General features: G+C 41.8%; 1 protein-coding gene across 4 annotated transcripts in view; it reads right to left on the bottom strand.

The window, feature by feature from the left end:
• The window catches only part of ralgps2 (Ral GEF with PH domain and SH3 binding motif 2), a 158,121-nt gene that overhangs the window by 97,311 nt on the left and 36,177 nt on the right, over positions 1-24,633 (bottom strand). For all 4 annotated transcript variants that reach the window (XM_061978275.2, XM_061978272.2, XM_061978274.2 and 1 more), the window contains exon 2: positions 2,917-3,024. The gene's annotated coding sequence lies outside the window, so the exon portion shown is untranslated. The remainder of the gene's footprint in view (positions 1-2,916; positions 3,025-24,633) is intronic.

Raw genomic sequence — 24,633 nt, forward strand, 5'->3', positions numbered from 1 at the left:
ATATGATATCGTTTTGCTCCATTCTCAATTGCTGCTGCTTATTGAACAATGTACTTTGTTGAGAATTTTTCAAGTGTCTAAAGACTTTTAGTGATTGTTTCTTTATTAAAAACAACCAGCAACAAATCTGGCATCTTTCTCTGTTGTTATTGTCGACTGTACTCTTGATTAGAGAGTCTACTTCTGTCCCTCGATGTCTGCGATGAGCAAGCTGCAGTGAGCATGACGTCACACTCGCGTCGCTCTGCTGCTCCAGTTGGCCTTTTTCCCCTTAAAAGCATTATATATATATATATATATATATATATATATATATATATATATATATATATATATATATATATATATATATATATATAATGCTTTTAAGGGGAAAAAGGCCAACTATATATATATATATATATAAATAAATGCTTTTAAGGGGAAAAAGGCCAACTGGAGCAGCAGCGCGACGCGAGTGTGACGTCATATATATATATATATATATATTTATTTATTAAGAGGACAGTGGCGGCTTTTAAGGAGAGAAACCCCAACTGGCCCAACTGTGTGTGCGCATATAAGGTCAGGAAAAAACACTAAAGGCTATATCATCCCTACAAGCCTGTTCTGCAGGTTTCCCCGCTCGTCAGGGGATTTTTTTTTGAGCAGGGAAACCTGCGGAACAGGCTTGTAGGGATATATATATATATATATATACACATATATAAGTGTATGTATGTAGCTATATCATCCCTACAAGGCTGTTTCGCAGGTTTCCCTGCTCAAAAAAAAAATCCCCTGATGAGCGGGGAAAGCAGGCTTGTAGGGATGTTTTTTCCTGACCTAATGTATATATATATATATATATATATATATATATATATATATATATACACAGTATATATATATATATATATATATATATATATATATATATATATATATATATATATATATATATATATATATATACACACAGTATATAAGGGAACAAGCAGTAGAAAATGGATGGCCAAAAGTTTGGACACACCTCATTTCAATGCGTTTTGTAGATTGTCACTGAAGGCATCAAAACTATGACACCTGTGAAGTAAAAACCATTTCAGGTGACTACCTCTTGAAGTTCATTGAGAGAATGCCAAGAGTGTGCAAAGCAGTAATCAGAGCAATGGGTGGCTATTTTGAAGAAACTAGAATATAAAACATGTTTTCAGTTATTTCACCTTTTTTTGTTAAGTACATAACTCCACATGTGTTCATTCATAGTTTTGATGTGACAATCTACAATGTAAATAGTCATGAAAATAAAGAAAACATTGCATTGAATGAGAAGGTGTGTCCAAACTTTTGGCCTGTACTGTATGTACACACACACACACACACACACACACACACACACGCACACGCACACGCACACGCACACTGTTTAGAGGCTAATCCAATTGTGTACTTAGCATGTTGACAAAACAGTGCCGTGTAAAATCGGCAATATGTACTAGAAATGCCCACATACTGTACGGTAAGTACGTCCAACACCACTGTGACATCACACTGGGCTCGCTGTTCAAAAAAAACACAGCGTTCAGTGGCATCTAAAACTGTGTGCAAGCTTGCACCCAAATGCATTAACCTTCTGATTTGACGCCTTGGCATTGTTTAGCTCGGGTATCCAACATTCTAACAACATTCATAAGTCAGAAAAGAGGAAAATCCTCATAGAAATCTCTTAACATCGTGGATGGTTACCTAAAAGGCAGTGCGGATTGTTACACGATCAGTGTTCAGGTCAACGCACACGCCAGTGCAAAGACTAGTGCGCCCGCTGGCAAGTTTTAAGCCAAAAAAAAAAAAAAAAGGACCTACATCTACATGTAACATTTAAATGTTTTGGCAACCAAATTTAATTTGTGTCAAAATATATTTTGTTAGGGTTATCTAAATTGTGCAAGCAATTTACTGTGAATAATCATGATTAACCAATATTGAAAAGTATAATAAAAAAATTGTTGGACAGCACTAATAAATGGGGCGGTATAGCTCAGTTGGTAGAGTGGCCGTGCCAGCAACTTGAGGGTTCCAGGTTCGATCCCCGTTTCCGCCATCCTAGTCACTGCCGTAGTGTCCTTGGGCAAGACACTTAACCCACCAGCTCCCAGTGCCACCCACACTGGTTTAAATGTAACTTAGATCTTGGGTTTCACTATGTAAAAGCGCTTTGAGTCACTAGAGAAAAGCGCTATATAAATATAATTCACTTCACTTCACTAATATAAAGTCAATGAAATGTAATGTTTCTTGTATTTAAATGCTGCTTTAAAACCTCTAAAGGCCTTAGTGGCCACATGCGTGGACAGCACCTTTTAGCTCTTATTTCCAAAATTGTGTACACTACTGAATTGGGGTCTTATGGCCCTTATGTGGACACTTATACTGCCATCTGGTGGTGTCAGAAGAGTATAACATATAATGAAATTTGGAGAAAAAAAAAGTGTAAAAATAAGAATTAGCATGTCACTAAACATTAAGTACACATTTGTGTATTTATGGACTAAGTACATCATATCAAAAGATGATTCTTAGTTTTTATTCTAATTAGGGTCCAATAAGCCCAAATAGCAAAGAGAAGAAAAAAAAAGCATGTAAACAAACAGCCTTAAGATGGTTATTTAAATTAACATTGAAAGAAACTACAAAACAAAACAAAAATAACTTATGTCAAATTTATTCCCAATGGTCCAACAGAGCAGGAATAAAATGTTCACTTTATACATCGACGTGTGTTACATTACTAGGCACACCCTATTTATGTAAAGCAAATGTTGGTGCTGATCGGCCGTTTGAAATGCAAACACGTTACAACGGCTGCACGGTTGCAAAATGTGAGCTTAGCGCCCCTCAGGCAAACTAACACACTCACAGGTGTTGCACATTTACCGGTTTGTGTGTCAGATGAGCATGATGGTGGGGGCGAGCGTCGAGCCTCTCGCTGTGCGTCGCGGTCTTCTTCGTCGTGCGTCTCACTCAGAAGCTGATGCACGTTTCCTGCAAACGGGAAATGAGAGGGAAGGTAAATGTCTGACCTAGTCACAAAATCAGGGGTGCTCATTACGTCGATCGCGAGCTACCGGTCGATCTCGGAGGGTGTGTCAGTCGATCACCAGCCAGGCATTAAAAAAATAGTCCTAAAAATGAGTGATCATAAATCTTCACTATGACGTCACTTTCGTCACTTGATTGACATTCACGGCACCCGAGGGTCTTCTGAGATGACGCTGGCTGCTGCCAGCTCATTAAAATTACCGTCTGGAAGGCGAGAAACACTTTATTTCAACAGACTCTGGCGCCGTACCTGTCGTCAAAACTCCAAAGACCGACTGCACAGTTGCACAATAAAAGCTCTGCTTCATCCTGCCTGCGCTACCAAAATAAGAGTCTCAGAAAGCTGGCGTGCACAAGCTAGCAAGCTACGGAGTTTGCCGACAATGTATTTCTTGTAAAGTGTATACAAAGGAGTACGGAAGCTGGACAAATAAGATGCCAAAAACCAACCACTTCCATGTGGTATTGGACAGAAAGGAGGACTTTTTTTCTCCTCTATTCGAAAATGCGGACATTATCAGCACCACTGTCTGATTCCTATCAATGCAAGTCATCACAATCAGGTAATACACCAACTTATATTCTTGTCTTCATGAAAGAAAGGAATCTATATGCGTTAAACATGCTTGTATTATCTTTAACCACCTTTAACTTGTTAACAATATTAACTATATGTGTTAAACATGCTTGTATTATCTTTAACCACCTTTAAGTTGTTAACAATATTAACTATATGTGTTAAACATGCTTGTATTATCTTTAACCACCTTTAAGTTGTTAACAATATTAACTATTTGTGTTAAACATGCTTGTATTATTTTTAACCACCTTTAACTTGTTAACAATATTAACTATATGTGTAAAACATACTTGCATTATCTTTAAACACCTTTAACTTGTTAACAATATTAACTATATGTATTAAACATACTTGTATTATCATTAAACACCTTTAATGTATTAACAATATTAACTATATGTGTTAAACATGCTTGCATTATCATTAAAGACCTTTAACTTGTTAACAATATTAACTATATGTATTAAACATACTTGTATTATCATTAAACACCTTTAATGTATTAACAATATTAACTATATGTGTTAAACATGCTTGCATTATCATTAAAGACCTTTAACTTGTTAACAAAAACATATATTTCATAAATAAGTAAATATAAATTATATATATGAATGAGGTAGATCCCCACGACTTGATCAATTGAAAAGTAGCTAGCCTGCAGAAAAAGTGTGAGCACCCCTGCACAAAATAGTGTTCTTTATCACAATTTGCCTGCATAATATGACTGCTGGTATGGCCACTAGGTGTCGCCACAATCCAGGGAAACAACCACGCTGCATTAAAGATGAGAGAAATGCTGCATGCTGGCAGACTTTTGGACGTCAGTTGGGGGTTAAGATGCTCTCATCCGCTTCAGACTGATATCACCGCGGGTAGTGAGGGGTACGAAGCTCAGAACAAACACAGCATTATAACGTTTTCTGCCCGGCAATGTAAACTTTAAAACCTCTTGCTGACCTTTCATGATCACATTGTCCAGAGTTCAAAACAACCCGGAACAACCCAGGAAAAGGAAGAGATGCTAGTGTCACATTGTCAGGTACAGTGTCAACATGTAATGACTGAAGCTCTCGTTTCGGCTTGTCCGCTGTTTAGTCACAACGTCTCGGATGCCATCCCGGACGAAACAGAACAGCTCCTTCCAACGCCCACGCAGCTCAGGCTTCGAGCCTTCAAAAAAGATGCATGGCGATAAGAGAAGACGCCCCCGTCTTCTGAGTCATTACAAAACCGACGTGATCTGGAACGGAATGGAGGAGAACCTGTGGCGCCAATAGTCTGTGAGGCGACACGCTCTTCTTCTACATGTCCGCAGCGTTTTTGGAAGCGTCTGAAGAACGACAGTGGCAAGTCAAAAACAATTCCTCCCACATATGATCACGGAGAGCCAATTTATCTGTTCCAAACCTTTGACTGCACAGCTAATGGTTTTTCTTCTTCACTGCCATGCGACTTGAAAAAAAGGGGCAACAGCGGCACTAATACTGCAACTTTGCAGTATTAACTGTCAGACAAGCTTTAAAATAAGTTAACCACCTTAAAAGTAAATACAACTCTTTACCTTGTTGGGTGTCCCGTGAAAAACCGTCCAACCAGAACCCTCTGATGACTAAAGTTCCATGGGTGAATTATGCAAACCCACTACAGTTTTTAGCGCTCTAATAGCTAGTCTACTGACAGATAAGTAAGAACTTTACACTACTTTATATTAAAAATGGCAACAGCGGAGGATGAATGCCACATAAGAAGATAGAGAAATTGCGGACGCGCGCACATTTTCAGGACTTATGCAGATCCCAACTACACATCAGCAGGTACCAGAAGGTAAGAAAAGTTGGTTTTGCATAACATTGCGAAACAAAACGGCAGGTAATATGTCTGCTAATAGGTGCCATTTTGCGGTCCTTATACACACACCATAATAATACTCGTATGTTTAATGCGCCGACAATCCATCAAGCGGTGCGGCTTCATAGCTTACCGAAGTCGTACTAAAAACATTTTGACAGATTTTTGAGCGCGGTTTGTAATTTTCTATATTCTCAATGGAACATTCAAAGTTTTGGTGTTGTTTACAGGCGTCATCTTGCAGTTTAAATGTATCCCTTATGTGTGCCTGCCATCTACTAGTCACACTCATCATTACTAGAGATGTCCGATAATGGCTTTTTTGCCGATATCCGATATTGTCCAACTCTTAATTACAGATTCCGATATCAACCAATACCAATATATACAGTCGTGGAATTAACACATTATTATGCCTAATTTTGTTGTGATTCCCTGCTGGATGCATTAAACAATGTAACAAGGTTTTCCAAAATAAATCAACTCAAGTTATGGAAAAAAAGTGCCAACATGGCACTGCCATATATATTATTGAAGTCACAAAGTGCATTATTTTTTTTGACATGCCTCAAAACAGCAGCTTGGAATTTGGGACATGCTCTCCCTGAGGGAGCATGAGGAGGTTGAGGTGGGCGGGGGTAGCGGGTAGCGGGGGGTGTATATTGTAGCGTCCCGGCAGAGTTAGTGCTGCAAGGGATTCTGGGTATTTGTTCTGTTGTGTTTACGTTGTGTTACGGTGCGGATGTTCTCCCGAAATGCGTTTGTCATTCTTGTTTGGTGTGGGTTCAGAGTGTGGCGCATATTTGTAACAGTTTTAAAGTTGTTTATACGGCCACCCTCTCAGTGTGACCTGTATGGCTGATGCATTGCATTCACTTGTGTGTGTGAAAAGCCGTAGATATTATGTGACTGGGCCGCCACGCAAAGTTAAGTTAAAGTCCCAATGATTGTCACACACACACTCGGTGTGGTGAAATTTGTCCTCTGCTTTTGACCCATCCCCTTGATCACCCCCTGGGAGGTGAGAGGAGCAGTGGGCAGCAGCGGTGGCCGCGCCCGGGAATCATTTTTGATGATTTAACCCCCAATTCCAACCCTTGATGCTGAGTGCCAAGCAGAGAGGTAATGGCTCCCATTTTTTGTAGTCTTTGGTATGACTCGGCCGGGGTTTGAACTCACAACCTACCGATCTCAGGGCGGACACTCTAACCACTAGGCCACTGAGTAGTAAAGGAAGTGCCTTTAAGGTTTATTGGCGCTCTATACTCCTCCCTACGTCCGCGTACACAGTGGCGTTTTTAAAAGTCATAAATTTTACTGTTTGAAACCGATACCGATAATTATGAAACAGATACCGATAATTTCCGATATTACATTTTAAAGCATTTATTGGCCGATAATATCGGCAGTCCGATATTATTGGACATCCCTAATCATTACACCATGTACCAAATAAAATAGCTCCGAGGTCGGTAAGCACAACCAGAATCATCTCTCTACATCAACGGCGAGCGTGTAGAGAGGGTCCACACCTTCAGGTACCTTGGAGTCCACATCTCTAATGACTTCTCCTGGACAGTCAACACCACATCAATCATCAAGAAGGCTCAGCAGCGGCTACACTTCCTTAGAGTCCTCGGGAAGTACAACCTGAAGCCTGACCTGCTGCTGACCTTCTACCGCTCGTCCATCGAGAGCCTGCTGACCTACTGTATTACGGTATGGTACGGCAGCTGCACTGCAGCAGACAGGGAGAGGCTGCAAAGAGTGGTCAAGACGGCTCAGAAGATCATCGGCCGCCCTCTCCCCTCTCTGACGGACATCTACACCTCCCGCTGCCTCAACAGAGCCAGTGCCATCATCAAGGACAGCACCCACCCTGGCTCTGACCTGTTCCACCTGCTGCCCTCTGGGAAGCGCTACAGGTGCATTAAAACCAAAACAAACAGGCTAAAGAACAGCTTCTTCCCCAGGGCCATAACCATCCTGAACGGACTGCCCCATTGTCCCTCATAACTGCCTTCTCTTCGGTGCAATAACCCATTCCACCAACCACCCTGTTTTTGTTTTGTTTTTTCATGTATATATTCATTTCACACCATATTCATTGCACTTCTACATTTTTTAAATTTTTATATATTTGCACATTGTTTTTCTAGCATGCACACATCGCACTGTATGGAATGGCCTCAATCTCGTTACCTTGCGTAATGACAATAAAGCTGATTCTGATTCTGATACATTAGGCGCACCTGGTTATAAGACGCACTGACGATTTTTGAGAAAATGAAAGGATTTTAAGTGCGCCTTATAGTCCGAAAAATACGGTCATCTTTTAGCGGCAGCCTGCCACAAATAAACAAATGTATAAGAAACACTGGCGTTTGGGCAGCCAAGCAATTTTGACAAACGCGTGCACAAGTCAGCTGACTCATGGAGTGACTGAAATGCCACCACTACTTGCCAGTTACACAATACATGGTAAACGTCACCTTTTGTCAAGGAAAATCGGTTAAAAAAAAAAAAAAATCTAAATAATCTACAAAGTCAAACCCCACAGCTATAATACAATGTATACAATCTACAGAATGGCTAACAAATGGGAAGCATGGCATGGATAAACAACAAGCTGCTGTGAGGCTGAAAGGGACTCCATGCATGGTTCTGCATAAGCTCTGCAATCAGGCCTCTCTCTCTCTCTTTCTAGACTGCTATTTGACATTCACACACTGCAGGCACTGACAAGAGAGTTTGCAGCCTCTCCACCAGGCTCCGTCGACGCGTATGACGAGCGCATGCTTGCGCGTTGTCGTCACACATGTGGCGTACCTGCGCATGTGACAACGCATTCCACAGTCCACCCTTCACATTCCTATCCTCGGTGGCTCTTTGAAAACGTAAAACAATCCCACCTCTATTGTGAAAACACATCACATTTTGACAAATGTTCCCTTGTTTTGCAGAAGACTTCTGTCACGTAAACAAATGAGGACAGTATTATCATGACACTACAGATTTTCAAGTGAAAAGGCATAACCAAACATTATACTACTTCCAACTACATTGATAACAAAAACTAGGTCAATGACTATCAAGTGCCATGTTTTATTAGGTTACACTTCCAAGGTAGCTATAAAAGCAGGGCAGTGCTTCCAAATGGTCATGGGCGATAAAACCATATCAATACATGTCGCGATAGATATCAATAAATACGTTTTTTCCTTCTTCGTCGGAAGAAACCCGAAGTTGAGAAGCAAGGTTGGTTGCATGAACAAAAGCATTGGCTCTCTGGTAACCAAGCAATGCAGGAAATGGGAGTGACACACTATCAATCAATCAATCAATCAATGTTTATTTATATAGCCCTAAATCACAAGTGTCTCAAAGGGCTGCACAAGCCACAACAACATCCCCGGTTCAGAGCCCACATAAGGGCAAGGAAAAACTCACAACCCAGTGGGATGTCAATGTGAATGACTATGAGAAACCTTGGAGAGGACCGCAGATGTGGGAGACCGGATTTAATGGGCGTCGAGTGGGTCTAGCATAATATTGTGGAAGTCCAGTCCATAGTGGAGCTAACATAATATTGTGAGAGTCCAGTCCATAGTGGATCTAACATAATATTGTGAGAGTCCAGTCCATAGTGGATCTAACATAATAGTGAGAGTCCAGTCCATAGTGGATCTAACATAATATTGTGAGAGTCCAGTCCATAGTGGATCTAACAGAATAGTGAGAGTCCAGTCCATAATGGGGCCAGCAGGAGACCATCCCGAGATGTCCCCAACCGATGCACAGGTCACCCTGGGTCCCGACTCTGGACAGCCAGCACTTCATCCATGGCCACCGGACCTGTGCCCCCCCCCCCAGGAAAACAGCAAAAACCTCAAAATAAGTCACAGCGTGATGTGACAGGTGGTGACAGTACACCTACTTTGAGACAAGAGCTATAGTGATGCATGCTTGGTTTAAAGTCATACCCAACAATTGCGACGACTTTTTACTGTCAATTGAGTTTCGTTTTTTAATGATTTCTGCTGGTGGTGTGCCTCCGCATTTTTTCAACGCAAAAAATGTGCCTTGGCTCAAAAAAGGTTGAAAAACACTGACTTAGGGGACCTGTTTTTTTGTCCCCATACCGTCAGAGGTCCCCTAAAGGTGACTGTGTAAACAGAGCCATGTCCCCATTAAGTAAGCATTGCCAGAACACACACACACACACACACACACACACACACACACACACACACACACACACACACACACACACACACACACACACACACACACACACACACACACACACACACACACACACACAAAAGAAGAGTTGTGTAGAAACAATAAGTGCATTCTTCTTGGTCAGTGTTTATGATGCATTCAAATTTAAATGTATTCAAATGAATTCATGAAGGCCCAACCCGAATAAATTTGTATCTTGTATGAAATTATGATTGTATTTTGCGATAGACTTGTCCTAAAGGTATGTAAATATTGCGCAATACTAACTATATTCAAATAATAACGGCGTTGCACGGTTAATATTTAGCTGGCAACTAGCGTTCTACTCGTCAGCGGGCAACTAGAGCACTAATTGCTAGTGACAACTTAACACAATAATCGCAAGCTGACAACTGGAGTGTTAATCGCAAGCTGGCAACGGGCGTGTTAATCGCTAACTGACAAATATCGCACCAATCGCTAGCTGACAACAAACGCACCAATCGCTAGTTGACAACTAACGGTCCAATTGCTAACTGACAACCAGGCTATTGATCGCCGGCTGACAGCTAACATTCTAATCGTGAACAGAGAACTAGTACACTAATCGCTAGCCGACAACTAGTACGCAGATCCCTACCTGGCATCTAACACGCTAATCGCTAGCGACCTGTGCCGCCCCCCCCCCCCCCTCCAAAAGGGAGAGGGGGGTAGGGGGGGCACACTGACAATCAGGTAACAGTATCAACTGTCAAGTTTGGTTGAGCCGTATTCTTGTCTCTTGTAGTTGATTTTGTGTGGGGTGAGTAGAGAATTAAACTACCGTATTTTTCGGACTATAAATCGCAGTTTTTTTTCATAGTTTGGTTGGGCTCCAGTGTGACTTGTATATGTTTTTTTCCTTTTTTATTATGCATTTTCGGCAGGTGCGACTTATACTCCGGTGCGACTTATACTCCGAAAATTGCGGTAATTTAAATTGTTGATAAAACAGGAAAAGTCACCTATGGCAGTTTTGGGGATTTTTTCCTCTCTCGAACAGACCATAGTCAGACCAATGTGGTCTGTAAATTTAGCAAAGCGCTCGTCCACACCGAGACCGGTAATACCACACCATCTGAGTCGCACTCACCCTTTCGAGCAGGGGTGTCAAACTCGTTTCATTGAGGGCCACATCGCATTTACACCTCTAAAGGCTTGGTGGCCACATGCGTGGACAGCACCTTTTAGCTCTTATTTCCAAAATTGTGTACACTACTGAATTGGGGTCTTATGGCGACTTATGTGGACACTTATACTGCTATCTGGTGGTGTCAGAAGAGTATAACATATAATGGAATTTGGGGGAAAAAAAGTGTAAAAATTAGAATTAGCATGTCACTAAAGATGAAGTACACGTTTGTGTACTTATGGACTAATACATCATATCAAAATATGATTCTTAGTTTTTATTCTAATTAGGGTCCAATAAGCCCAAATAGGAAAGAGAAATAAAAAAAGCATGTAAACAAACAGCTGGGGCCTTAAGAAGTTAATGGTTTTTTTTTAAATGAAGTATTTTATTAACATTAATTTTTCCCAGGCTTTCGCGGGCCTCATACAATGATGTAGCGGGCCAGATCTGGCCCCCGGGCCTTGAGTTTGACACCTGTGCTTTAGAGCACAGCCGTAATTTCCTGGCTCTAAACCTGCAGAAAATAGTTCTTCTCAGGTTTTTACATTTTCACACTTTGCACTATTTTGTAACAATGAATTAAGCATTCATTTAAAGAGGTTATTGTTATTGTGTGAATGCTCCAAAGCATTCACACATGGTTTTCTACACCAAAATTCATCTATTTATTAAACTTCTTCTTCTTCTCCAGATTTTGGCGCGGTCTATCTTCCACATTTTTCACTCGATTCAAACCGTTCCAACTTCAAACTGTTCAGCCTCTTCGGGAATCACGGGCTTTCCCTTGACAAATTCCAAAAATTCCCAGATTTCCAGGTTTTCCGGGACATTTTTCCCATTCAAAATGAATTGGCCATTTTTCAAACTTCCACCATTTCCACATTTTTCAACCGATTCAAACCATTCCACCTTCAACACATTCCACCTTCAACACATTCCACCAAGCTGGAAATTTTTTCCAATTTCAAAAAATTCCAGGATTTTCCAGAATTCCTGGCTTTCCAAAGCCCTATTTCCACCCTTTTTTCTGGCGACTACTGCGTCCACATTTTTCAACGCATTTCAACCGTTCCACCATCAAAACATTCCTCTTAATCAGGACAAAAAACAAAGTTGTTTTTTGAACTGGAAAAATTCCCAGTATTTCCCAAAATTCCAGGAATTCAGTAGTAAGATTTCTAAATTCAACATGTTACTACTTCAACATTTCTCGACCAATTTGAAACATTTCAACACCAACCATTTCAGCTCATTCAGAACATTCAAGTGGTTTACCCATTTCAAAAAATTCCCGCTTTTCCCGAAATTCCCAATCTTTTCTGAAATCCCCATTGAAATCAATGGGACATTCTTCAAAGTTCCACAACTCCCACATTTTTCATCTGATTCAAACTGTTCCAACTTCAAAATATTCAGCCTGTTTGGGAAATTGTGTGCTCTCCTTCAACAATTTTTTTTAAAAATTCCAGGATTTCAGTTTAACTGCAACATTGGAGCATTCACACAGGAATTGCCTCATCTAGTTTGTTTTAGAATTCTGTTTACACAAATTGAGTATAATCAGAGGAAGGTTATATTTCAAATAAAAATGTTTACATTAAATATATTTTTCTCCTGGTCTTTATTTTCAATAGGTCATGAAAAAAATCAATAATCATCGATAGACCGATATAAAAGACTTACATTGTGATACAGTTTTTAGCCATATCGCCCTGTCCTAATGTGTCATGCATCATTCAAAAACAAAAGCCGGCACCCCTAATTCCATTTCCTTCTGCATGGAGGTTTATGACCACCACATCACCGTTCCAAGTCCACGCATGAGCAAACACAAGTTGGGTGTGTTTACTGCGAGTGTGGCCGGGTGTGCAATCTGCATCCCTTCCAGCGAAAGGTCAGCGTGAGCGAGTGAGTGTGAATAAGGTTCAGTCACTGCCTGTCACTTTCACACCTAGCGGGGCCCTGCCAGTGTCGCCTTTCAAATTTGCTCCCTCGTTTGTGCGGCGCATCCACAAAATGTCCCACTCCGTCGGTGCTGGCGGCAGGAGTTGCAAAAAGGCAGCTGAGCTAACACGCCGACGCCTCATGTTGGGTGTGATTTTGTCACTGTCATCACAGCACAGTCGTGTTGGGACACGCAATAGGACTTGCAAATATGGATCCATGGGAGAGTGAAAGATAGAGTGACAGATTGATGTAATGCTCCCTGCCACTGGATGCACACGCCTACACTGCATGTCAGGGCCAGGGGGTCCTAACTTTTTAAATAGAGGGCTGCACTGGGCTAAATAAATTTGGCCAGGGGCTGAAAACATATAAAGTAATTATATATCAATATGTGTGTGTATACCGTATTTTTCGGACTATAAGTCGCAGTTTTTTTCATAGTTTGGCCGGGGGTGCGACTTATACTCAGGAGTGACTTATGTGTGAAATTATTAACACATTAGCGTAAAATATCAAATAATATTATTTAGCTCATTCACGTAAGCGACTAGACGTATAAGATTTCATGGGATTTAGCGATTAGGAGTGACAGATTGTTTGGTAAACGTATAGCATGTTCTATATGTTATAGTTATTTGAATGACTCTTACCATAATATGTTACGTTAACATACCAGTTGGTTATTTATGCCTCATATAACGTACACTTATTCAGCCTGTTGTTCACTATTCTTTATTTATTTTAAATTGCCTTTCAAATGTCTATTCTTGGTGTTGGCTTTTATCAAATAAATTTCCCCAAAAAATGCGACTTATACTCCAGTGCGACTTATATGTTTTTTCCTTCTTTATTATGCATTTTCGGCCGGTGCGACTTATACTCCGAAAAATGCGGTATATATATATATATATATATATATATATATATATATATATATATATATATGCGGTATATATATATGCGGTATATATATATATATATATATAAAAAACTTTTTCTTTTTTTTTAAACACACAAAGCCTATATACATATATACACACGTACAGTATATACACACACACACACACACACACACACGTATAAATATACATATATATATACACACACACACACATACATACTTATATATACACACATATACATACACACACACATATATATAAATATACATATACACACACACATATATATATATATATATATATATATATATATATATACATACATACACACACACACACACACACACGTACACATACATATCAGTGTTTCCCCCAGAAAATGTGTTAATTAAGGAACAGCGTAACTCGGCCGGTCGCCATCACAGCCTGGGGGGGGGCAATAGACTACAGACTGTGGTGAAGTAGGCCAGCTTCATCACGTGAGGAAGCCTACAATTTTTGGTTGTGTTTTCCGCTCCATATGCTGAATGCCGATATACTATAGATTAGGGCTGGGCGATATTGCCTTTTTTTCAATATCGCGATATTTTAAGGCCATATCGCGATACACGATATATATCTCCATATTTTGCCTTAGCCTTGAATGAACACTTGATGTATATAATCACAGCAGTATGATGATTCTATGTGTCTACATTAAAACATTCTTCTTCATACTGCATTAATATATGCTACTTTTAAACTTTCATGCAGAGAAGGAAATCACAACTAAAAAAAAAAATCACTATTTTTTTCATACGGTGTTGATCTGGAAATGTTTGCCTCGGCATTTTGATGGTGTGGACGTGTGGCACCGAATGGAGATATTGACGTGCGGAGTAAGCCCTCTTCATTGTCTAGCGGGTGACTTTTCAAATGATGCTACATATTAGCAGTGTAGCCGAGTGTCCTGGGTTCGACTATACAGTGTACTTATCTAATATAATAATAAACGGGAGACATTAAAGCAGGTTCGGTAGCCACCGCTTCTTTAATGTCAACATCACACACCTCCTTCCACAACCACACACACCCTACGGCAACAACTCTGAAGGGACAAAACTCCTCCTCCTTACCTAACACACTCAGGTACCTTGGGACACCAAGAACTGTTTGTTACAGCAGTAATGCTACTTTTTATAGCAACGCTTTTGCCCCACACTTGACAAATTACGGTTGTCTGTTCCGACATATTCCAACTTAAAGCCAAACCACCGCCAGACGATGGACCCCCTGCTGTTTTTCTTGGGAATTAATTCTTCCTCCATTTGTTACCAGATTCGCACCTTCTTTCTCTTGTACTACCACTCCGCTAGCATCACAGTTAACGTTAGCCATGCTGCTACCTCTCTGCTGGGAGAGGGTGTATACGTATGTGATGTATGACGTGACAGTATGTGACGTGTGTAAGAAGGTGCGCTTGTCTGTCTGTGAGAAGGAGAGACTGGAAAGAGGAGGAGAGCCTGTAGTGTAATGCCAGCAGCTAAAAGCAACTACGTGAGAACATATACTCGATATCACGATATAGTCATTTTCTATATCGCAAAGAGACAAACCCCCGATATATCGCGTATATCGATATATCGCCCAGCCCTACTATAGATATATATATCTCAATATTTTTTCCGTAAAGTAAAAACAATACACAAAACAGTCCTAGTTACCTGAGATACTAAGTATGTCATTATTATGACTTAGTAAGTCAATATTTTGACTTAGTAATTTAATATGTCAAAAATATGACAAAATAATGACTCATTAAGTCAAAATAATGACAAAAAATGACTTAATAAGTCAAATTAATTACTTACTGGAAGTAACCATTTGCATGTATGCTGACATATGCTCAACTCATCATGCTTAATTTATTACAGCATTTGGGAAGCCTGTAGTTGATTTTTATTACGTAAATGTTATATTTTTATCAACATGTGATAGCAGGGACCCTGCCATTCAAAACTAGGCTGCTACATTACTAATGATTAATGTAACTATAGCTGAAAAAATCATAATGTGGGCCCTTCGATGCACCTCATAATCCGATGCACCTTTTTTTATGAAAATAGACTTGAATAGACTCGCTCACCGGCAGTCCGCCTTATAATCCAGTGCCACTAAAGGTCTAAAAAATACGGTGATATGGGGCACCTCAGGAACACACCAGCGCATTTTCAGTTTTACGGTTGACGGGAAGGTCAAGATAAATAGAAGCACTTTCAACGCTAGCATGTGCTGAAACGGTGACACTCGAACGCGCCGTGTTTCCCCACCTCGGCTTTTATAGGCAGCCTGCTAAGTACAAGCAGTGTGTATGGACCTGCTGGGACATGCAGCCACACGCCGTGTGTTACGAGTGCAGCTTATGAGTGTGTGTGTTCGGCAAAGATCAATAGTGCTCTCTTCGGGATGCTCGACACGTGAGAAGCGCCGTTGATGAAGCACCGCCGTCCTCTCTGCTAATTTCCCTATAAAGAGGCTCTGCTCGGCTGACCCACGAAGAAACCGATGCAGGGCTGGAATCATCACGCCCTTGGTGGAGGTAGTAATCAGTGACTTCATAGGCCAGCATGTGCATATAATTAGAGACGGGACTTGCTGAGGAGCAGAAAGACGAGGACACGGCAGCTTAATAGGCTGTCACATCCCTCCACTGCTAAGCAGCAACACACTGACCCACTTTGCCTTCCCGACTCTGCGGCACGCTTTACAATACATGGACTTCTCACCGCTGCTGCCAGAATAAACAAGATGTGTAGCGTAGGTATTTTACACACACACACACACACACACACACACACACACACACACACACACACACACACACACACACACACACACACACACACACACACACACACACACACACACACACACACACACACACACACACACACACACACACCATTTGGAATGGGGACCAAGTTTTTGATCATCACTTGTGGGGACCACCCTTTCTACAGGCATAAAAAAATGAGGTAAAATGGCCACTACACATCTTTAAATTTAAATTTAAATAATTTTGCATAATTCACACAAATTTGTACGGATGCAATTTGGGCTGCTGTGCAAATGTCTCACACTCAAACTAACCAGTAAACATGTTTTATGGGCCAAAGCTTAAAAATCACTTAGGCATCTTCAGAATGGATCTGACTATCATTTAAAAAGGTTTCCCTTTAGGGCAGTGTTTTTCAACCACTGTGCCGCGGCCATGAGATACAGTCTGGTGTGCCGTGGGAGATGATCTAATTTCACCTTTTTGGGTTGAAAATATTTTTTGCTATTATAGTCTGCAAATCATTTGTTGTTGTTGAGTGTCGGTGCTGTTGCCGGTAGCTAATTGCTTTGTAGATGTTGGAAACAGCGGGAGGCAGTGTGCAGGTAAAAAGGTGTCTAATGCTTAAACCAAAAATAAATAAAAGGTGAGCGCCCCTAAAAAAAGGCATTGAAGCTTAGGGAAGGCTATGCAGAACGATACTAAAACTGAACTGGCTACAAAGTCAACAAAAACAGAATGCTGGACGACAGCAAAGACTTACTGTGGAGCAAAGATGGCATCCACAATGTACATCCGAACATGACAATCAACAATGTCCCCACAAAGAAGGATAAAAACAACTAAAATATTATTGATTGCTAAAACAAAGTAGATGCGGGAAATATAGCTCAAAGGAAGACATGAAACTGCTACAGGAAAATACCAAAAAAAGAGAAAAAGCCACCAAAATAGGAGCGCAAGACAAGAACTAAAACACTACACACAGGAAAACAGCAAAAACCTCAAAATAAGTCACAGCGTGACGTGACAGGTTGTGACAGTTCACCTACTTTGAGACAAGAGCTATAGTGATGCATGCTTGGTTATGGTTTAAAGTCATATCCAACAATTGCGACGACTTTTTACTGTCAACTGAGTTTTGTTTTTTAATGATTTCTGCTGGTGGTGTGCCTCCGCATTTTTTCAACGCAAAAAATGTGCCTTGGCTCAAAAAAGGTTGAAAAACACTGCTTTAGGGGACCTGTTTTTTTGTCCCCATACCGTCAGAGGTCCCCTAAAGGTGACTGTGTAAACAGAGCCATGTCCCCATTAAGTAAGCATTGCCAGAACACACACACACACACACACACACACACACACACACACACACACACACAAAAGAAGAGTTGTGTAGAAACAATAAGTGCATTCTTCTTGGTCAGTGTTTATGATACATTCAAATTTAAATGTATTCAAATAAATTCATGAAGGCCCAACCCGAATAAATTTGTATCTTGTAAGAAATTATGATTGTATTTTGCGATAGACTGGTCCTAAAGGTATGTAAATATTGCGCAATACTAACAATATTCAAATAGTAACGGTGTTGCACGGTTAATATTTAACTGGCAAATAGCGTTCTACTCGTCAGCGGGCAACTAGAGCACTAACTGTTAGTGACAACTAACGCAATAATCGCAAGCTGGCAACAGGCGTGTTAATCGCTAACTGACAAATATTGCACCAATCGCTAGCTGGCAACAAACGCACCAATCGCTAGCTGACAACTAATGGTCCAATTGCTAACTGGCAACTAGGCTATTGATCGCCGGCTGACAGCTAACATTCTAATTGTTAACAGAGAACTAGTGCACTAATCGCTAGCCGACAACTAGTATGCAGATACCTACCTGGCATCTAGCACGCTAATCGCTAGCTGACAACTTGGATGGCAATAACTAGCTGACAATTAGAGCGCTAATGGTTGTATGGCAACTAGAGTGCTAATTGCTAGTGACAACTAACGCGTTAATCGCTTCCCGGCAACTGCCGTGTTAATCGCTAACTGAAAAATATCGCACCAATCGCTAGCTCACAAAAAAAACGCATCAATTGCCGGCTGACAACTAGGTCGTTGATCGCTAGCTGACAGTTAACACGCTAATTGTTAACAGAGAATTAGCGCACTAATCGCTAGCCGACGACTAGCACGCAGATCCCTACCTGGCATCTAGCACGCTAATCGCTAGCTGACAATTACAGTGCTAATCATTGGATGGCAACTAGAGTGCTAATTGCTAGTGACAACTAACACGTTAATCACTAACTGACAAATATCGCGCCAATCGCGAGCTGGCAACAAACGCACCAATCGCTAGCTGACAACTAACGCACCAATCGCTTGCTGACAACTAGCGCTCCAATTGCTAGCTGACAGTTAACACGCTAATCGTTAACAGAGAAATAGCGCACTATTCGCTAGCCGACGACTAGCACGCAGATCGCTGGCTGGCAAGTAGCGCGGCAATCGCTAGTTGACAACTAGGGTGGTAATTACTAGCCGACAACTAACGCTCCAATTGCTAGCTGACAACTAGGCCGTTGATTGCTAGATGACAGCTAACACGCTAATCGTTACTGAGAACTAGCGCACTAATCGCTGGCCAAGGACTAGTGCACCGATCCCTACCTGGCATCTAGCACGCTAATCGCTGGCTGCCAAGTAGCGCACCAACCGCTAGCTGACAATTAGAGCGCTAATCGTTGGATAGCAACTAAAGCGCTAATTGCTAGTTATCTTACAAGAATATATTATAATTATTCACATTCAAATACATGACTGTGTGTTGGCTGAATTTTCATGTTTAGTCAAAGTAATTTATATTTGTGGAAAAATTGCGAGGGGAAATGAGAGAAAATATTTATTGTAAAATCAAATAAAAATGTCATGGTCCCCTGCGGTACCAGTTCTAAACCTCGGATCTAACCCTTTTTCGGCTAGTTTTCTGGAGACTTTGTAATGGAAGCATGCATCGCGCTTGTCATCGAGCCCCGGGTGCTGCTGGGTCTTCTGTCGTCTAAAAGCACTCACACAACTGTACATGTACACTTTTTGCTGTACCAAAGTCTAGATAGATGAATGGAAGGGTTGTGTCATAAAGGGCATCAAGTGTAAAAACTAAGCCGAGGGCGACCGTGATGGGGAAAAAGCTAGGAGAAAAAAACCCATGTAACTCTGCACTTGTGCAACATAATAGATGCAGGAGTGGGACAGGAGGACACAGACAAATGAGCTTAACATTTATACATACATACTGTACATATACATATACATATACATATACATATTTTGTATACTCTAGCCTTTAAATAAACCCCCCTTTTAGACCAGTTGATCTGCCGTTTCTTTTCTGCTCTGCCCCCCTCTCCTTTGTGGAGGGGGGGGGCACAGGTTCGGTGGCCACGGATGAAGCGCTTGCTGTCCAAAGTCGGTACCCGGGGTGGACCGCTCGTCTGTGCATCGGTTGGGGATGTCTCTGCGCTGCTGACCTGTCTCCGCTCGGGATGGTCTCCTGCTGGTCCCACTATGGACTGGACTCTCACTATTATGTTGGATCCACTATGGACTGGACTCTCACACTATTATGTTAGATCCACTATGGACTGGACTCTCACTATTATGTTAGATCCACTATGGACTGGACTCTCACAATTACGGTATGTTAGATCCACTATGGACTGGACTCTCACAATTACGGTATGTTAGATCCACTATGGACTAGACTCTCACACTATTATGTTAGATCCACTATGGACTGGACTCTCACTATTATGTTAGATCCACTATGGACTGGACTCTCACTATTATGTTAGATCCACTATGGACTGGACTCTCACACTATTATGTTAGATCCACTATGGACTGGACTCTCACAATATTATGTTAGATCCACTATGAACTGGACTCTCACACTATTATGTTAGATCCACTATGGACTGGACTCTCACACTATTATGTTAGATCCACTATGGACTGGACTCTCACTATTATGTTAGATCCACTATGGACTGGACTCTCACACTATTATGTTAGATCCACTATGGACTGGACTCTCACACTATTATGTTAGATCCACTATGGACTGGACACTCACTATTATGTTAGATCCACTATGGACTGGACTCTCACTATTATGCTAGATCAACTCGACGTCCATTGCACCGATCGCCCGGGGCGGTCCCCTCCAAGGTTTCTCATTGTCCCATTGGGTTGAGTTTTTCCTTGCCCTGATGTGGGATCTGAGCCGAGGATGTCGTCGTGGCTTGTGCAGCCCTTTGAGACGCTCGTGATTTAGGGCTATATAAGTAAACATTGATTGATAAACGTGCCATCTCCGGGTTGGGTAGGAGACCCTGCCCCAAGTGGAGGAGTTAAAGTACCTCGGAGTCTTGTTCACGAGTGAGGGAAGAGTGGATCATGAGATCGACAGGCGGATCGGTGCGGCATCTTCAGTAATGCGGATGCTGTAACGATCCGTTGTGGTGAAGAAGGAGCTGAGCCGGAAGGCAAAGCTCTCAATTTACCGGTCGATCTACGTTCCCATCCTCACCTATGGTCATGAGCTTTGGGTTATGACCGAAAGGACAAGATCACGGGTACAAGTGGCCGAAATGAGTTTCCTCCGCCGGGTGGCAGGGCTCTCCCTTAGAGATAGGGTGAGAAGCTCTGTCATCCGGGGGGAGCTCAAAGTAAAGCCGCTGCTCCTCCACATCGAGAGGAGCCAGATGAGGTGGTTCGGGCATCTGGTCAGGATGCCACCCGATCGCCTCCCTCGGGAGGTGTTTAGGGCACGTCCGACCGGTAGGAGGCCACGGGGAAGACCCAGGACACGTTGGGAAGACTATGTCTCCCGGCTGGCCTGGGAACGCCTCGGGATCCCCCGGGACGAGCTGGACGAAGTAGCTGGGGAGAGGGAAGTCTGGGCTTCCCTGCTTAGGCTGCTGCCCCCGCGACCCGACCTCGGATAAGTGGAAGAAGATGGATGGATGGATGGATGATTAATAAACGGGCTATATCTTTAAAATATGTTGAGTTGTTTGTAAAACAGACATCAAATGAAATTTAAACGGAGGCTGGAGTAGTAAACTGCATAGAATCTCCCCGGTTAGTCCAAGTCTCCTGGTTCTAAATGCATCATGGCAGCAGTTTGCACCGTGGGGTGTGATTATGCTTTTTTTAGAGGCACGTCTCCCCCTCTTCCTCCTGCCTTCTCGCTCTCCAGGTCCCTCCAGATCTCTGGTTTGATAATTAGAGCTTTTTCTCGGGCCCGTCCACGCCTCTGTCTTTTCTCCTGGCACATCCTCCGAAGACACAGATTCTTGCAACCCCCCAACACACAAAACTGTCCACAGTCAAAACCAGTCCACACACCAAACTGGGCTACATAGCAATCCAGTCCAACAACAAGATAAGCACAAAGTCCCCAGGCCCTGATCTTGTCTTGACGACAAAAAAACAGGTTTGCTGGGAGTAAGTAAGTAAAAAGTTAAAAAGCTCGTAAACCGTGGCATGTGGCACGGCGCTGGCGGTGTGATTTGTAGCTCATTTGGGGGGGCCGGGCAGCGAGCCCGGGCGCAAGTCTACTCGGGCTGAAGACCAACCAGACCGTGCCGACGGATGAATGAGGGAAAAGGAAAAGGGGGAGAGGAAGTGGCGGCAACGCTGATGTCTGTGGTCGTTCACTGCACGGACCATTTGGAGGGAAAGGGCATCGAACAATGCAGGGCAGCGAGAGTGTTTAGAGGAAACTGATAAGAACTCTATGTCTTCCTCTATGAGTCTCTGAGGACTGGCGAATGTCAACACGCTGCAGTAAAAACCTCCTCCGGGCTGACACTCGCCAGCCGCTACATTAGGAACACTTCCTTTAAGGTCCAAGAGGAGAGCTGTATTTACAGAGATACCAAGAATGACGCAGTGCGTATATGTCCGCCTGGCTTGAAGATTCCACACCAGTCCTGTAGGTGGCAGCACAGCAGATTAAAAAAGTGTGTGCTAACTTACGCCAACAGGGAGATGTTGTTCACAGCAGCCTAATGCGAGTAGACAGTAACATTAATTTATATTAGAAATGGCCGATAATATCGGGGTGCCGATATTTTCGGCCGATAAATGCTTTAAAATGTAATATCGGAAATTATCGGTATCAGTTTCAAAAAGTAAAATGTATGACTTTTTAAAACGCCGCTGTACGGAGTGGTACACGGACGTAGGGAGAAGTACAGAGCGCCAATAAACCTTAAAGGCAGTGCCTTTGATTGCCGGCCCAATCACATAATATCTACGGCTTTTCACACACACAAGCGAATGCAAGCATACTTGGTCAACAGCCATACAGGTCACACTGAGGGTGGCCGTATAAACAACTTGAACACTGTTACAAATATGCGCCACACTGTGAACCCACACCAAACAAGAATGACAAACACATTTCGGGAGAACATCCGCACCGTAACACAACATAAACACAACAGAACAAATACCCAGAACCCCTTGCAGCACTAACTCTTCCGGGACGCTACAATATACACCCCCCGCTATACCCGCCCACCCCAATCTCCTCATTCTCTCTCAGAGAGAGCATGTCCCAAATTCCAAGCTGCTGTTTTGAGGCATGTTAAAAAAAAAAAAATGCACTTTGTGACTTCAATAATAAATATGGCAGTGCCATGTTGGCATTTTTTTTCCATAACTTGAGTTGATTTATTTTTGGAAAACCTTGTTACATTGTTTAATGCATCCAGCGGGGAATCACAACAAAATTAGGCATAATAATGTGTTAATTCCACGACTGTATATATCGGTATCGGTTGATATCGGAATCGGTAATTAAGAGTTGGACAATATCGGAATATCGGATATGGGCAAAAAAGCCATTATCGGACATCTCTAATTTAGATTGTAGATTAGGGGTGCCCAAACTTCTGCACATTGCGCTAAAGAAATTTGGCCGAAGCCCGACAGCATTTAAAATAACTATAATATACATACATACATACATATATATATATTAGAGTTGTACGGTACACCGGTACTAGTATAGTGTCGCGGTACTAATGAATCAAAAACGGTACTGTACTCTCTTTGAAACGTACCGGTTCGCCGTATTTTAATTTTTTTTTTTAACAGGCATGAAGGCGCGTCATGACATTGCTGGTTTTACGAGCAGAGGAGCATGTTCGGCAGCGCATCATCACGGAGTACTTACAAGCAGACACAGTGTGTAGACGGAAAAGGGAGAACGGACGCATTTTGGTTTACAAACTGACGATAAAGGTGAAGTTATAACACTGAAACGCCCTCAGGAAGAGGAGCTTTAAAACATGGCTAGCTAGTTAGCGGCTAATGTCCATCCGCAATCGGTAGTGTTTTAGCTTCTTCTAAATCACTAATCCTGGCCTCCATGGCCACAAATAAAGTACGTTTCTTACAAGTATCATCCCTGCAGGACGAGGAATAGCTAAACATGCTTCACTACACACCGTAGCTCACCAGCATCACAATGTAAACAAATGCCATGGGTGGATCTACACCTGACATCCACTGTAATGATACCAAGTACAAGAGCGTACTAGTCGATACTGCTATGATTACATCAATACTTTTAAGCGTCACAAAATTCATATTATATTCATAAACTCAGGAAATACGTCCCTGGACACACATGAACTTAAATTATGACCAATGTATGATCCTGTAACTACTTGGTATCTGATCGATACCTACATGTACTAATGTAAATTATCAAACAACAGAAGAATAAGTGATTTTTACATTTTAACAGAAGTGTAGATAGAACATGTTGAAAGAGAAAGTAAGCAGATAATAACAGTAAATGAACAAGTAGATTAATAATCAATTTTTACAGGTTGTGCTTTATAATTTTGACAAAATAATAGGTAGATAAATGACACAATATGTTACTGCATGTCAGCAGACTAAATTAGGAGCCGTTGCTTGTTTACTTACTACTAAAAGACAAGTTGTCTAGTATGTTCACTATTTTATTTAAGGACA

The sequence above is a fragment of the Nerophis lumbriciformis genome, linkage group LG18 (assembly GCF_033978685.3).
Source record: "Nerophis lumbriciformis linkage group LG18, RoL_Nlum_v2.1, whole genome shotgun sequence".
In the NCBI taxonomy this organism is placed as follows: Eukaryota; Metazoa; Chordata; class Actinopteri; order Syngnathiformes; family Syngnathidae; genus Nerophis; species Nerophis lumbriciformis.